Genomic DNA, 14,539 nt, shown 5'->3' on the forward strand with positions numbered 1-14,539 from the left:
TCCTTCAGCTGAGCCCTGCCATAAGCAGCCTGCATGATATGTGGAGATAAGGTTCAAGCGACAGATACTTTGCTTCCCCCCAGGCACCTTTTGGTGGGAAGGAGGCAGGGATGGACACTGGCGCTCCCAGTGAGTGAGACAGCAAAATTAGAAGGGTATAAGAGAAGGAGACTGAAGAGAACAGCCCAAGAAAAGGGACCCCCAAAAGGCTTTAATACGAAGCTGGAGTTAACCCCTCACCAGGAAGCCATCTGCAGCCTTCAGGCTTTAAGAATTCTTTTTATCTAGAGACGTAATTGAAACAAGATGTGTAATAGCTGCAAGATGTCAGGTTTGTCAAAGTAACTAGAAAAATGAGTTCTGTGACATACTCTCACACAGCAAAGTAACCTATAGCTAAAAAAAAAAAAGGAATAAATTATCATATGGGTTAAAAAGAGGATGGAAAATAGTCAAATAATGAAAGTTTCAGTTAATTCTGGAGCATGGATGATTTGAAATTAAACTACAATGAAGGTTTCCCAGAAGACAAAACGTCCCAGCTCTCTTTAGCCCAATAGAAACAATAGTGAAACTCCTCATGTTCCCATCATAACTGTTTTTTCACTGATGGACTGGAATGGCTAGTGCTCTGCACCGACTCCAGGAGAGGGTGGCAGCTATGTTACTTTACTCTTCTGCCTGTTGCTGTTGTTATTCAAAGCATTGGTCTTTGCATCTGTAGGTAGGGACCCAGATTTGCTGCACCACTAGGTGTGGTTCAGACATGGGACAGAGCGTCAGTCATGGGACCAAAAACTTTGCAGACAAAGTGAAAGACGAAGGAAAATGATGGATATAGGCAAATCTGGTTGGAAAGAAAAACCAGAGTATTTTAATCATGCAAATAGCGGTTGCAGCAAACGGCCAGCCTGACAGTGCTGCCGAATGCATGAGTAGGAGCATGATGGGAAAAACCAGAACTTTCTTTTCAAGAACCTCAAAAAGAACAATGGAGTGATTCTGTGCATGTTTATGAGGACTCCTCCCAAGCATGCGTGACAGCACGGGGATACCCTGAAGGTGTTGGTTGGAAACTTGGAGAGTGAATTGCCCTAATGGGTCAAGAGAAGGCTAGAGTCAGCCTTTTCGTAATAACTTTTCGTAATGACTTTTCATAATGATGGGGATAGGCCACAAAGGGCCTCCATGGTGAGCAAAGTGGGAACCAGTGAAGAGCTGTAAAGAAAAGGGGCTAATGGTCAAAGCATCCTGCCTGGGAATTGCTGTTTGCTGTGGCATCTGAGCTGGAGCTGGCTTTCATCTGTGAAGTCCAATTGTGCAAACTGAGGTGTGTGTAGCAGCAGAAAAATGCCCTTGCCCAAAGATCTCGGTAGATGGGTAAGCTAAGTCTCAGTCAGTAACGCGCTGTAGTTTGGAGCTACCATAATCCCAATTTGTTAAAGCCCTGCAGGTTCCCTGGTGTAGGATGGTGTATCTCAGTGCCAGAACATTATTCGTGGGAGGGTTGGAGCCTGAGGTCATACGAGATCAAAGGCATCGAGGGTACTTGAGCAATCTCCACGACCTGACACAAAGAAATGCCACCTCCATGCACACGATACGGGAACCTGCAGAATTTCCTAAAACAACTGCTACGGAGTCAGGATGAAGGTAACAGCTTCAGCTGCAGGAACGGCAGGGAAGCCAGGCACTGGTGCAGTGGAGGCAGGAGACATTGTTCTGGGGGCAGAAAGCCACGTTCTGGGTGAATGAAGCAAGCCCCCTGCTCCGGGTAGGATCAGGAGGGAAGGTACCTGAAGAAGTGTCTTGGGAGTGTGGGAGCACTCCCTGGGGCCGTGCCCAGCGATGCAGGTAAACTCTTTCTTGCCTGGGAGCCCTTCCACGATGGGCAAGGAGAGAGACTCCTCAGCACACTGAAATGCTGATAACTATCGGGTATTCTTCAAGGCACTCCAGCACCTCATCACAATACCTGTGACACCAATGGGAACTAATTAAATACATCTATTACAGTACTGCTATGGAGTACTACTCCAGTACTGCTGCTTTGGATGAGAGCGAGTCTTGGAGCCCACACCTGGATGCCAGTCAAATATACCCTAATTCCCACTTTCAGAAATGACTTGGAAATGTACCTCTCATTGAAAGCCTTAAAGAAAATGGAATTCTGAGTTTTTGAACAAATACGTAACTCAAGTGTTTTCCTTTCCTCAACTCATATTCACATGCAAAACCAGCTAATAAAATTTCAGTGGTGCTTATACTGTAATTTGGTTGGCGGAAGAAAAGTCATCTGTTAAAGCTGAAGTCATCATAACTCATTAGGTGCTAATGTATCTGCTGTGTGGTAGAGAAACAGGCTAGCTCTATTGAAATGCTGCTAGTCCGCCCTTACCCGCTCGCAGTTTCCTCTGGAGGATTGAAAAGTACAAACAAGTTTTCTCACAATACACGCTAAGACTATGCTAAAGTAGCTGTGTTTACTTTACCCCAGAAGTCTGTCTCTGCCTGCAGACAAGTACAGAACCAAAGTGAATCCAGAAGTTTGAGTATGGTTCCCGTATTTCCTCCTAGGAAGTCTCAGGAGAAAAGGTGATTGTGTGTGCTCGCAGATGTCCCATGTACGTGCAGTAAATCCAACATGTTCTGAACATGCTGCTGGCCTTGCTGCACCTGGTAATAAACCATGGCAATAAATCAGGTCATCTGCACATGCATAATAAATCTGATGCACCTGAATGCAGGCATACAGGATGGACATGCTGTGCAGAAACTGGCCATTTTCCAGGTCTTCTGGATGTCAGGCTTCCACTGAGACTGGCTTGCCTGGGAGTCCTGGCAAAGCTGCTGACTTCCCCTTCTCATGTCAGCATTTCCAGAGCATGTCCAGGGAGAGTGGGGTCTATGGGAGACTAAAGCTTGAACATTACTTTTCAGTGTGCCTATACTAATTCAAGCCAGGACACCACCTTGAAAATATAATCGATGCCGCACCCATAAAGATGCTCTTTCTGTCAACAGGCATTTTTTGTAAGTTCTACCTCAAATCCTTGCAAGTTTTAAATCTATTCTCCAGTTTCTTTGCACAAAGGTTTTGTGTGTGTCAGGTGAATGGTCTTATCGCTTCAGGGCATCGCATCCTGAGTACCCTCTCAGTTTGCACCAAAAGGTTTACTTTTGTAGGACAGCTTTAGCTTAAGAGCTGTGAATGTGTGAGGACCTTCCTGAGGGCAATGGGGGTCAGGGTGTCTCAGCTGGGGAGGGATCAGCGCCTGATAGTCCCATGCTGTGATTGCGGATTCTCCTCCCACCTCTGAGGATGTTCAAAAGTGGTGAACTACAGGCCAGAGTGGAGATACAAAAATGGACCAAGGGCTGCTCTCTGCCCTGTAGGCCAACTGGCTTGACACAAAATATCTCCATGTGGTGGAAGACGGGGTGGCCACATGTAAATTGCCTACTGGAAATGCTTCCTTGCCACTTGGGTGTTGGAAACGCTAAGTGTAGGGCCAAGGGTTTGGGGGTTTTTTGGGGGCTGAGTGGGAGCAGGAGAAGGCCCCATTGAGAAATGGCAGCAGAGCATCACAGCACTGACCAGATCAGTGCTTCCTTTACCCCCACCTCTGCATTCATCTGAGAGGAAAAGGACCTCAGCCCTGTAAGGCTGGGTGACTGATTTTATAAAAATGAAAACATTTCCCTCTTTACTTTCTCTGGCAAATGAGCCTTCTTTACCATCATGATATGGGCTGCATAGAAATGAAGCTGGGGACTTTACTGGACTGTAAATCACTGCACTTGCGTTTAAATAAGGAGTATATTTAGAGCAAAGATGCTAGCATGATTTCAATAAACAAGAAAGTGTTTGAGGTATTACTAGACCCTACTGAGTTACAGTCGCGCATCTCCCTAGGACTTTCGCACAGTGGTTTTCTCTGCCAATTCAGGACACTGCCTTTAAGGTAATTAGCAATTCTGAGCAAAGTTGGAGGGAATTCATGTTTTTCTTCGGCTGGGCGACATGCTTATCAAGTCAGCTACCTCCAGTCTGATACAGCAGGCTGCCAACAGACTTGTCACAATTTATGAAGAGGGTTTGTGGTGGAGATGGAAAGTATAATGAAAACCACATCCACCAATTAAACACCTACATTTCCTTTTAGAGTCCAAACAATGGACGGCTTTCCTTTTGCAAAAGAGATTTCTCAAATCAAAGCAACTCATAGAAGAAATATAAATTAGGAAGGAAGCTTTGAGTAGATCTTTAATGAGTTTCTGGCGAAATGACATAGTGAGGCGTGACACATTCATGAATATGATCTACTTGCAAAGATTCAGCTTTCAGCAATCAAGCAAAAGTAATGCAACTAAATATGGGACATGTTCGGGTCGAGTCTTTAGTACATGTGATATCAGTCTTTTCCTGATAGGTAGAGCACACCTGATGCATCTCTTAGTGTGTGATACATGGTTTTAACACCAGAAAACTAGCAACAGTTATATTTTTACTCAAGTGACCAAAAACTGACCTACTCTTAATAATGGCAAGACATAGAAAAGGATCTTTGAAAATAACTGTGGACTCGTTAAGCAGAAATAGAAGATGAGGTAGAGCCTGGACGTGACACATGGCAGCTAGAGGGGTAGCAACAGGAGCTTGGAGAGCTATTTTCTCTGAAGGAAATCGTTGGTATCAAAATATTTCATTCCAAGGACACAGAACAGACCAGACACTTCAGAGAAAGGGTGTCAAAATTAATTTTACATAATTTTACTGACAACGCTCAATTACCATACAGTTGATATGGGTCAGATGCATTGAAAGACATTACAAAAATACACCGGGTGATGATAAAAACAAATGATATCATTATTATTATTATTAACATTGGGGTTGTATTTACCTCAAGTGATGCTCTGTGATATTTGGCACCAGTTGCACTGAACGTCTCGTCAGTAGGTCTGCAAGCAGTTCATAGGTCTGTAAGCAGTTCAGCTCTGTTCATAGGGAACAATATCTGCGTTCATCGGCTTTGTCCCATGTTTCTTGCAGGAGGCAAGACAATCTGTTTTGGGCTGAGCATGATGTGAGTAACAGCTATGCTTCTCCTCGATGAAAGCCTACTGGGCTGCGTGGTGCTACACGTCTTCAGTCTTTGTTAGCCTGGGGGTCTCTGCCCTGCTGTGCTGTGTACACGCGCCCAAAGCTTCCTGGAGGACGTGGGCCAGATGAACCTTTTTTTGTGGGCACGGGCACCTGACAAGCTTAAAAGGAGAGGGGTGGAACCAGACTTATCTGTAAGACTGTATTTTCTACGCACGGCAGAAAGTCAGTAGATTGCTCATTGTACGGTACTTCATACAGTGATGCATCTAAACCTGAAGTCTGTAATCTAAGGTGTGTGGTTACTGAGAAAGTCAGTCAGTGAAGGCAAGAGACATAGTTTTATTGCTTATGGGGAGTACAGACTAAGGGAGCACAGAAGAATCTTAGGTCTCCAGTGTAAAGAAAAAGCAAGCAGCTCTGGAAGGTCAAAGTACAGCAAGTAATCCACAAAGGATGCTTGTTAGCAGGCTGGAGACATACCTAGAATGGAAGCTGAATGCGGTACTAATGTACTAGCTGCCTATCTATCTGAACCACTAAAAATCACTTGCATTATATCTGTCGTTTAATATGCCTAATGATTGCCACGTCAGCCAGAAATTCCTCTGAGTTACTTGGAGACTGGATTTTGATTTTGTTCGTTGAACCAAGCAGTGCAAGTTTATGCCAGGAGATTAATTTAGCTGGTTGTGTGCCACCAAAGCAGATACTTCAGTCTTTACAACTCCTAAGCAAGGTGCAGCATAGTGGTTTATGTGTGCAGTTTAGGCAGAATTAACAAAGCAAAACCCACAATCCAGAAACCCCACACAACCCAGCTAGGCACCCAAGATGCCCTTGTTTTGTGGCAGAAGCACACTTAGACATTACCTCCAGCTTTGCTAGTGCATATGCCTGGAGGCAATTTGGGGATTAGCAGACTCGTTAGCCTAGTACATAAGGGCCTGGAGAAGTCCAAGATATGCGGTGGCCACACCGGTGTCTGTACTCCTCTCTCGTCACGCGTTATACAGCTTTGGGATGACGGCACCCAGGGAGGTGAGGGCTGAAACTCGGGACTCCCCCTTTTCCAGCTGAGTGTTTCAGTCACTTTCCTCCTGGTCCCATGATCCCTCCATTCCCAGATCCATACTGGGGTCAAGCTCCAGGAAGGGTGGTGAAGGGCTTGTCACCCACAAAAGCCTTTGGCCTAATAAGTAGCGCATGTTCCTTAAGACTGAATCTATGGATGTGAACCCCATGCTGGGGATATACTTGGATCTGGACTTCCCATTTTCTTATGCGGGCGTTTTAACCACTAGGATGTTATCGAAACAGTATGCTTGGCTGCGTCCTTTGGTTTTCTTTTCAAAGGCGTGCTCCTGTTGTCTGACCTAAGTGCCCAAGAGGACACATGGATGGGACTCAGGCTTTCCTGAGTTCTGCTTTCATGGTGGAGTCTAATCACAGCAAAACCATAAGTTCTCTTTGACATTTTCCTTTGGCAGGCGTAGGGTTTGGCTCCCAGCGTAACCTCTGGGTATGGTGAAGCTGGTTGTTGGGTGCCGGCTTCTCCCCATCCTCGGTACGGGGAGCTTTGGTGCCCAATACAGCACTGTGAGATCCATTTTGGGATCTGGGTGCCTAACTCTGCACCCAGCTGTGCAGCTTGTCCCTGTACCCAAGTCTTGCAGGAGAAGGTTTAGATCTTAATGTCATTACATTTATTAAGTTTAATGTTATCCCACCAGATTAACTGAAGCCAGCTGCTTCTCGCTAGCGAGGAGTGGTAAATGTTATTTCAGAGGAGACAGGAACATTTGTCCTATCTTTTAGTTTTTCAGAGAAAGCATGTTTGCGTGGAAAATATACCCAGTTTTGTTGGTAATGCCAAGATGGTCTAAAAAGACAGAAGATAATTCTCATCTAATCTAATCTATTTAGAGTATTTCTGGAGAGCCCACTACTGGTGTCTGAGTGACAAATGAAGGTCTGGATTGCACCTGCCAGGTATGTGCCTGGGGAAGAGGCATGTGCAGCGCATAAGGGTAAAGGCACGCATGTCCTCATGCTCTCATGCAGGAGCTATCCTCTATTCAGCATTTTCTGGTGAGACGTGTAATAATTCCCAGTAGACAGCAGGCCAGATTTCTAAAAGTATATCAGTAACTATGGGCTTGCCTATATGTGAGCAAGCAAAATACACGAGGATGTAAACTGAGTAGCCTGCTGTACGGTCTGCAGGGTGCTGGCATTGGTATGTGGAAAATTACGCGCATATGTGCTGTTATTTAACTGAATTTGCTTGTATAGGTTTAAAATATAGCTAATGTAATGCCCATACCAAAATCTAGGCATTTCACGTAAGAATGAGAAGTGCCGCTATGTAGTAGAGCAGTCAAAATTAGCGGCTTCTATCCAAATTTTGAGGACAGCCTTTATCTGTAATTGGCAACTTCTGTCACGCTCCTCGACCTGGTGCAGACATGAGCACGATGCACAGATTCTGGTGTTAGCAGTAGCAGATGATTTCCTTCCAGAAAGAAGACGGGGACAAACAAGCATCCTGTTCTGTTCCTGTCGGCAGGAACATCTCTAGCTGTTCCTGCTGCTGTCGCTCGTTCCTCGGGGCCACTCACACTAAACAGCACCGAGCAAACAGTACGAGATTTCACACCTAAGGCTTCGTCTGTTCCTCTGCAACCACCTCTGGGCTGTCACAGCGAAGTCTCTAGCCGGTCCACCTTTCTGCTCCCCCCCGTCAGTCTTTTACGTAAGCTCCATCGGCCGTGAAGGGCTAGGACCAAGTCCAGGACTATGTTGTGGCGATCCGGTGTGGCCATAGGGGAAAAGGAGGATGCGGTGTGCAGGATTCCCTGGGCGTGACGGAGAGTGGGAACGCGACAGTGGGAAATGAGGGTTGCTTAAGGCCAGGCCACCGCGTAACCGCCTCGGGGAGGCTGGCAACCTGCCCTCCTTAAGGGAGATGCTGACAGCTCCTCACAGCAAACGAGCTCAGCTCCTCTCCTGCCGCCACCGACCACGCGGGCACGGCACGGTTACAGAAAGGGCTTTTACACCTCATCCCTGCTCCCCTCCGGCTCGCGGGCGGGAGGAGAGGATGGCCGCCCGCCGAAGGTTCGTCGCCCCTCGTGTCCCTCAGCTGTTTGGTCCCAGCAAAAATGAGAGTTTCACAGGGGCGGGTGGCTGGAGCTCGGTGGAGAATCTTGCCCCTCGCCTCCCACCCCCAGTATTGGGTATTTTCTCCTCAGTGAGAAGCAGGTAGGGAGCTGGGCAGCGGCAGAGCTTCCTCCTGGAGCGTTGCGCTGTCAGAGGGCTTCTTAGTGCAGCAACCTTTTTTAGCTGGATGTGTCTGGTCTCTCTGAGTACACAGAAAAATAGGGAATCTGGCTGTTCGCATGTATCCTCCCTAGACCCCAGCCTGCATTCACGGACGCCGGTTATTTCTGGAACCGGGTACGGTGCAACATGTATACATTAGCAAAATCAAGTCCTTATGCTGTTCAGGAAAATTTGGCTCTGAACTGTGGAGCTAAAAAAGCTATCTGTCTGAGCTCCTTAGAATACTGCGCAGTTTTTGCCAGCTGAATAAAACCAATAGCTTTTCTATGAACAGAAAGCTTTTGACAACAGTCTTTGAATTATGAGTGGCAAGAACCATTCTCTTCATTTTTAACTTCTAACCCATGATGTATAACGTAGCCCTCATTTGAGGATAAGAGGTTCGTATCTTATTGACTTGGCTTTAAATTGCGTTTCATTGTATTAAAGAGTATCTGTCTCTTTTTTTTTTTTTTCTGTGGAGCGAGATATACTGTAATGTATGAAATATTTGACTTTCACGTAGCTGTAAGGCTAGACTTTGGAAAACATTCAGCTACAAAGCTAAGATGGTATTTAGTGAAAACATCCCAGAAAATTATGATTTTACAATTACCTTATTGGTAGTTTGATTTTAATGTAGTTTTGCTGATAGCTACCTTTGTACTTAAGGAATGTAAATTAATTAGACATACTGCTTCATCTACTGAGAAGCCAGGAGAAAAGCTGAGCTAATAGCTATGGGAGTGCTGTACCAATTTGAGACTGAGGCTAAAATGACATGATAGAGGGAGAGGTTAGTCCTCTCCCAAGGTTGTCACTCCTGGTCACATTTTAATGTGAATTTATTGGACTGAAAGAGGTTAAAGAGGTAATTCTGCACAAGAAGAGAGAAATTTCTAACATAAAGTGGAACTCATCAATAGTCCTGGTGTCTATGGGGAGTTGTCAGATTCCATAATATTAACCATGTAATTAACAGGATATATAAAGTGATGTGCTTTCAAATAATTTATATTTCAGATGCCTTTCGATGTGCTAATAATACCTCCCTTTTTTTCCTTCAGTCTCTTGGAATCACTGCATTCCTTTCCTTTTTTTTTTTTTCCCCTGTCTGTATAAAAACCCTTCACGTCTATCAGAGAGTTCTAACTAGTGCTCATTCCCAAGGGTGACTTAATGGACAAAGTATGGATAAATCCACATGACAAATCCACTTTACAATATGGCACAGCTGGCATCCTCTGCTCAAGTTCAGCTCACAAATAAACTTGTACGGAAACTGCATCGATGCAGAGTGCAGGTCAGTGCGTATTGCTTCATCGTGTCCTGGAAATGACTTCTCATACGGGTGGTGGTGATGCACCAACTTTTGCATCTCCCTTTCAGATAAGTCGAGGTGTGAGGGGCCATTTGCAGAGTACTTTGCAAGAGCGTGTGCGCTTGTTGTTGGCATTTTTGTTGTTTTTCAAACCCTCATTTTTCCATCTTTAGTGATTGGGCTTTGAATACTTGCAGGGTCTAACTGACAATTGCTAGAACTCAGTTTTATTGCTATTATTATTGGTTTTATTATTATTATTAATATTTTTTTAATATCAGTCATCAAGTTAGGGGAAAAAAGCTTCCCTGAGCAGTGGATTTATGAAAACTAGACCATAGTTTTGTGCCTTGTAACCCAGCAGCCCCACTGCATAAACTTTTTGCCAGGGATTGCGTCTCCCTCACACTCCTCTTCGCTGACCTGGGGAGAAAACACCAGCAGCTGGGGCGGTTTCAGAGCCGTGCCTGAACCGAACGGTGCTCGCACGCTGACGGACGGCTGGCTGTCATGGATAGAGCACTGCCTAAACAGCTGCTGATTTTCAGTAGGACTTTTTTGAAACCTCTGTCAGATTTGGCTGAAATCAGTTAGCAGGTTCAAAGTAACAGCCGGGGAAGAGGGAGTAGATGATGGGGAGACAACACCGTCTGACGCTTTGTTTCCCAAGGAAGCCCCGCTGACCAGGCAATCTGTGCAACAGACCTGGGTTAAAAAGAAATAATAATAATAAAAAAAATCTTTCGTGTTTCAAAACTGTATTTACTTGGTAGATGGAAAAAAAAGTGCAGGTTGAGTATCTGGCGCGGAGCCCAAAACACATACTCGCCCGAAATTTCCTGCTGGAGTAAATGAGGTCTTTGAGGAAAGGCCGTGGGGAGGTGGCTGCAGTCTGCGACGGGCAGTCGCTGGTCCCGGTGCAGCATCTCGCACCAGAAGAATCCTGACCTCTGGGATTTACAGCTAAAATGATATAAAACTACAAAAAATTGAAGGGGAAAGGAGGGTGAAGCCTGGACCTCAGTCCGAGACGGGTCCACTTTCCCAGTGCATATTCAGCAGCATGACAAGGGCCAACCCAAAATCTATACCCACGAACCCCACATGTTGGAATGTAACATACTGGATTTATAAGCTGACTTGGCTGCTGGATAGTCTGATGATTACGTTTCACTGTGATTTAAGAGGAAAATGCCTGGTCTAGTTGCAGGACGCTGGCCTAAACGTAGACCTATGTAGGAACATGTGTCTGCTTAGTGGTATCTGAAGGGTTTCAAGCTAGTTTGCCCTGCTATATATGAGTAGCATATGGGGAAAAACACCATTTCCATGCTCACTTACCACAGTAGAGACATTTTTCTGTTATGTCCTTAATACATATAACTGATAAACATAACGTAATGGCATTTTAGACATATTCTAATAACTGAGTGTATTTCTAGCAAACACTGTCAAAGAGCAGTATTTTATAGTAACATTTACAGCTTATCAGAAATTGGAGCGTTTTCTCCTCCTATGCCTTGGCCATACCATTGTGAAAATTCACTTATACAATCACTTACAGCAACTGAACAATAAAACATTTCCAGTCACGCTACAAGTTCATTTTATAATAATGTAAAACTGCCCGTTACAACCAATAACTTTGGTGCTGGAAACCAGTACAGCAGTTATAAAGTCCTGGTTTTATCACAACCATGAACACGCAAGTGACCTGGGGCATAAAATTACTGCTCAAAAAAAAATGATCTATCTCCAGAAAATGCTCAGATATCTACTTATAACAATTACAACAATGATGATTTCACATCTGTTAGGCAGACAGTTTTAATCTGTAAAAGGTTAAGTATTTGACAGTTACTTGTTCTCACATACAGATTAGCTGCTTGAAGGTTTAACCTTTAGATGTACTTAAGCAACTACTCTTTAAAATTTATTGTGTAAAACCACCCAAATAAAAATGCTCTCATCGCTTGTAGCTAAAGCATACAGAAGGTCCAGGGTATTTTTCCCTCCCTTCTTACCAAATTGCTCAGCTGGCTTTGCTTCTTCCTTTGTGCCTGAAAATATTTACAAGCACGCCGCTTTAATTTCGACAGGCACCGCTTCGTAATTAGAGGATAAAAGGAGGATTCTGCGATTAAATGTGTGGAATCAGTTATTTTGAGTCAATAAAGGAGTCTGCTGACGAACATGATTATTCCTACACATTGAAGTGCCCTGAAAAGCTGGGGAAGGGGAGAGGGAAAGAGGGGATGAATCTTCATGTGGCCTTTGTACTTCCCTGGGAGGGGAGGCAGGGGAATTATTTATGCAGTAGCAGAAAGATCTCCAGATTTCTGTAGGCTTTTATTAACATTTCCTAAGTATCATAAAACATGGGATGTTTTAAACCTCTCACATGGAAATGAATTAAATTAAAAACTACCATGTGGAACTCAGGTGTTGAGGTTTTTTTCTTGTCAGGCTGGCATTTACACAGCTACGGCGTGTCGGTGGGAAGGGCTTTCTCATTCACAGAAACACGGCTGCCCAGCCCTCACGTCTTCCTCGAGTAGGCGTATCGGACTATCTCAGTCTTCCCTTCATGCTTCTCACAGTCATGAACTTGTTCTCCTGAAACGGCCAGAATTTGGGTCCCCAGATGGGATCTGAATGGCCTTGGTTGCATTGCAGGGGCAGTTTTTTATGGAAAAGAACCACCTTCTTGAACAAGGTTTGCAACACATTGGGCACAGATACTTGATTCTTTCTTGTATCAGGCACATACATGCTCTGTGTCTGTGATTTTGGGGGGATGTGGAAGGAGGAGACAAACCCTTCTTGTGGAGAGCGCGTGGCTTTCCCTTTTTTCCCTGCACGGAGTGCCGTGACCCGGAGCACGGGGGAGGCAGGTTGCCTCCGCGGTGGGAATGCACAAAGGCTCACGCTTACTGCAGAGAGGACGGTTGAGGTACGTGTTGGGTAAGTGCGTGCTCCGTGTAGGAAGCGGTCGTGGTGGGCGTTCAGTTCATGGCGTGGAAGCAAGCCCCAGCACACGCACTGGGCAGGAGCTGTGTTGCTCTACAGACCTGCTCCTCTCCTCCCCTAGTACCTACGCGTGCTTGTAGACCTCATTTTGGTCATCCGCGCTTGTGGGGACTGGCCCTTGCCTGTGCAAAACCACAGGTAAGGATACACGCTGGAGGAAATGGAGGAACCTTTTTTATTATTATTTTTGCAGTGGCATTGACCGTTGTGTTTTTATGCCCCACTTACCTTGCGTCATTGTAAATGGGACTGCGGTAGGTCTGCCAGCCCCATAATACTGTAGACCATTTCAAACCCATTAAAGTCTAATGGATATCTAGTGACTGCAAGTGTGATGTGTGCCAATTAGAATATTTAAACTGGGCAATAAAAAGGAGTTAATAAAATCACCTTAGAACTTGGAAAATATGATTGAAAGTAATGCACTGTTTTTTCTTCAGGTGTTTGAACAATAAGATAGTTTTTAAAACAATTGCTCTGTCATTTTTAAAGGCCAAGGAACATGCAGAAACATGTTTTCTTTCCCTATTTTCTCAATGTATATTTAGCAACCCAGGGAGCCTTTTCCCCCTCACATTATAATAAACTCTTTCAAAACTGATAGCTAGTGGACTCATGTATTTAGCTATAGGTTTCATTCCATATATAGTGCAAGAACTTCACTGAAGGTACAGAATGCCAGTGGCATGAATATTTAATAGTTGCACTTTTAAAGTTGTTTCATCCTTCTTTCTCTCTCTGGGATTGCCAAACCCATCTGTCTGGCCTCTAAACCTGTGTACAGCTATCTAAATTTAAAAATCAAAAAAACCCTTAGTTGCAATTTCAGAATTTTAAGATGAAAGTGGGGAGTGCTTACCTTGGTTGTTAACTGAAAAGTAAATAGAACAGTTTATTTTTTGTTCTTTTGGGTTTCTGGTAGTGTGCAGCATATTATATTTCAGTTCAATGTAAGAGATGCCGTTAGGGTGGAGCTACAGGCCAGATGCACACTGGTGTAAATTGGTAGAGCTCCACTGACTTCCATGGAATTAGACCAGTTGGTTGATGGTAGCTATGGCTGTGGCCTACATCTTCATCAGAAACCACGAAATTCATACATTAGCTATAGTTGTCATGTGTGGAAGCTATTATTTAGGTTAATTGAATTAATTAAAATAAATATTTATGTTTTAAGCAAAACAGTTTATGTTCTAATAAGATAACAGACACATTTTACGCATCCTTTTCTTTGCTGGATTTTCTTCCCTACAGATAATGATCTTTCAATCTCTGTTCCATAAATATGCATGTCATGTTCAGGTTTCTATTTAATGCATGCATGAGTAAGTAGTGCTGAATTTGATTAACTTCATTAACGATAAATAATGAAGAATACTATTTTAACTATTTTAGGACAAACACTTACTCACCTGGCTAATGTTACTTGCTTGAGTAACCTTCTTCATCCTAATGGGATTGCACACAGGGGTAAAGTTACTCAGATATGTATGTGTAGGATCAGTCTTCTATTATGTAGCAACCTTTAGAGCTTTTACTATCTGGCAAGCAATCATTTATATCCTTTTTAAAAAATATTTATGGCTTCTTTGACTAATTGCTTCTTACATGACTTAGAGCCTTTTGCATTGGTACCATTTGTTAAAACACATCCAGAAGCAGGCAGAGCGGAATCATTTTTCAACTTTTTAGTGTCATTTTTATAGACAAATAACACTTGTAAATGATGGATAATAGCCAGCAGAATGCTGTGTTGT

At 44.1% G+C, this 14,539-nt stretch overlaps 1 protein-coding gene across 1 annotated transcript in view; it reads left to right on the forward strand.

Moving 5' to 3' along the window:
• The window catches only part of AFF3 (ALF transcription elongation factor 3), a 327,940-nt gene that overhangs the window by 10,863 nt on the left and 302,538 nt on the right, over nt 1–14,539 (forward strand). The gene's annotated exons all lie outside the window — the stretch shown is intronic.

This window comes from Accipiter gentilis, chromosome 31 (genome assembly GCF_929443795.1).
Source record: "Accipiter gentilis chromosome 31, bAccGen1.1, whole genome shotgun sequence".
NCBI lineage: Eukaryota > Metazoa > Chordata > Aves > Accipitriformes > Accipitridae > Astur > Astur gentilis.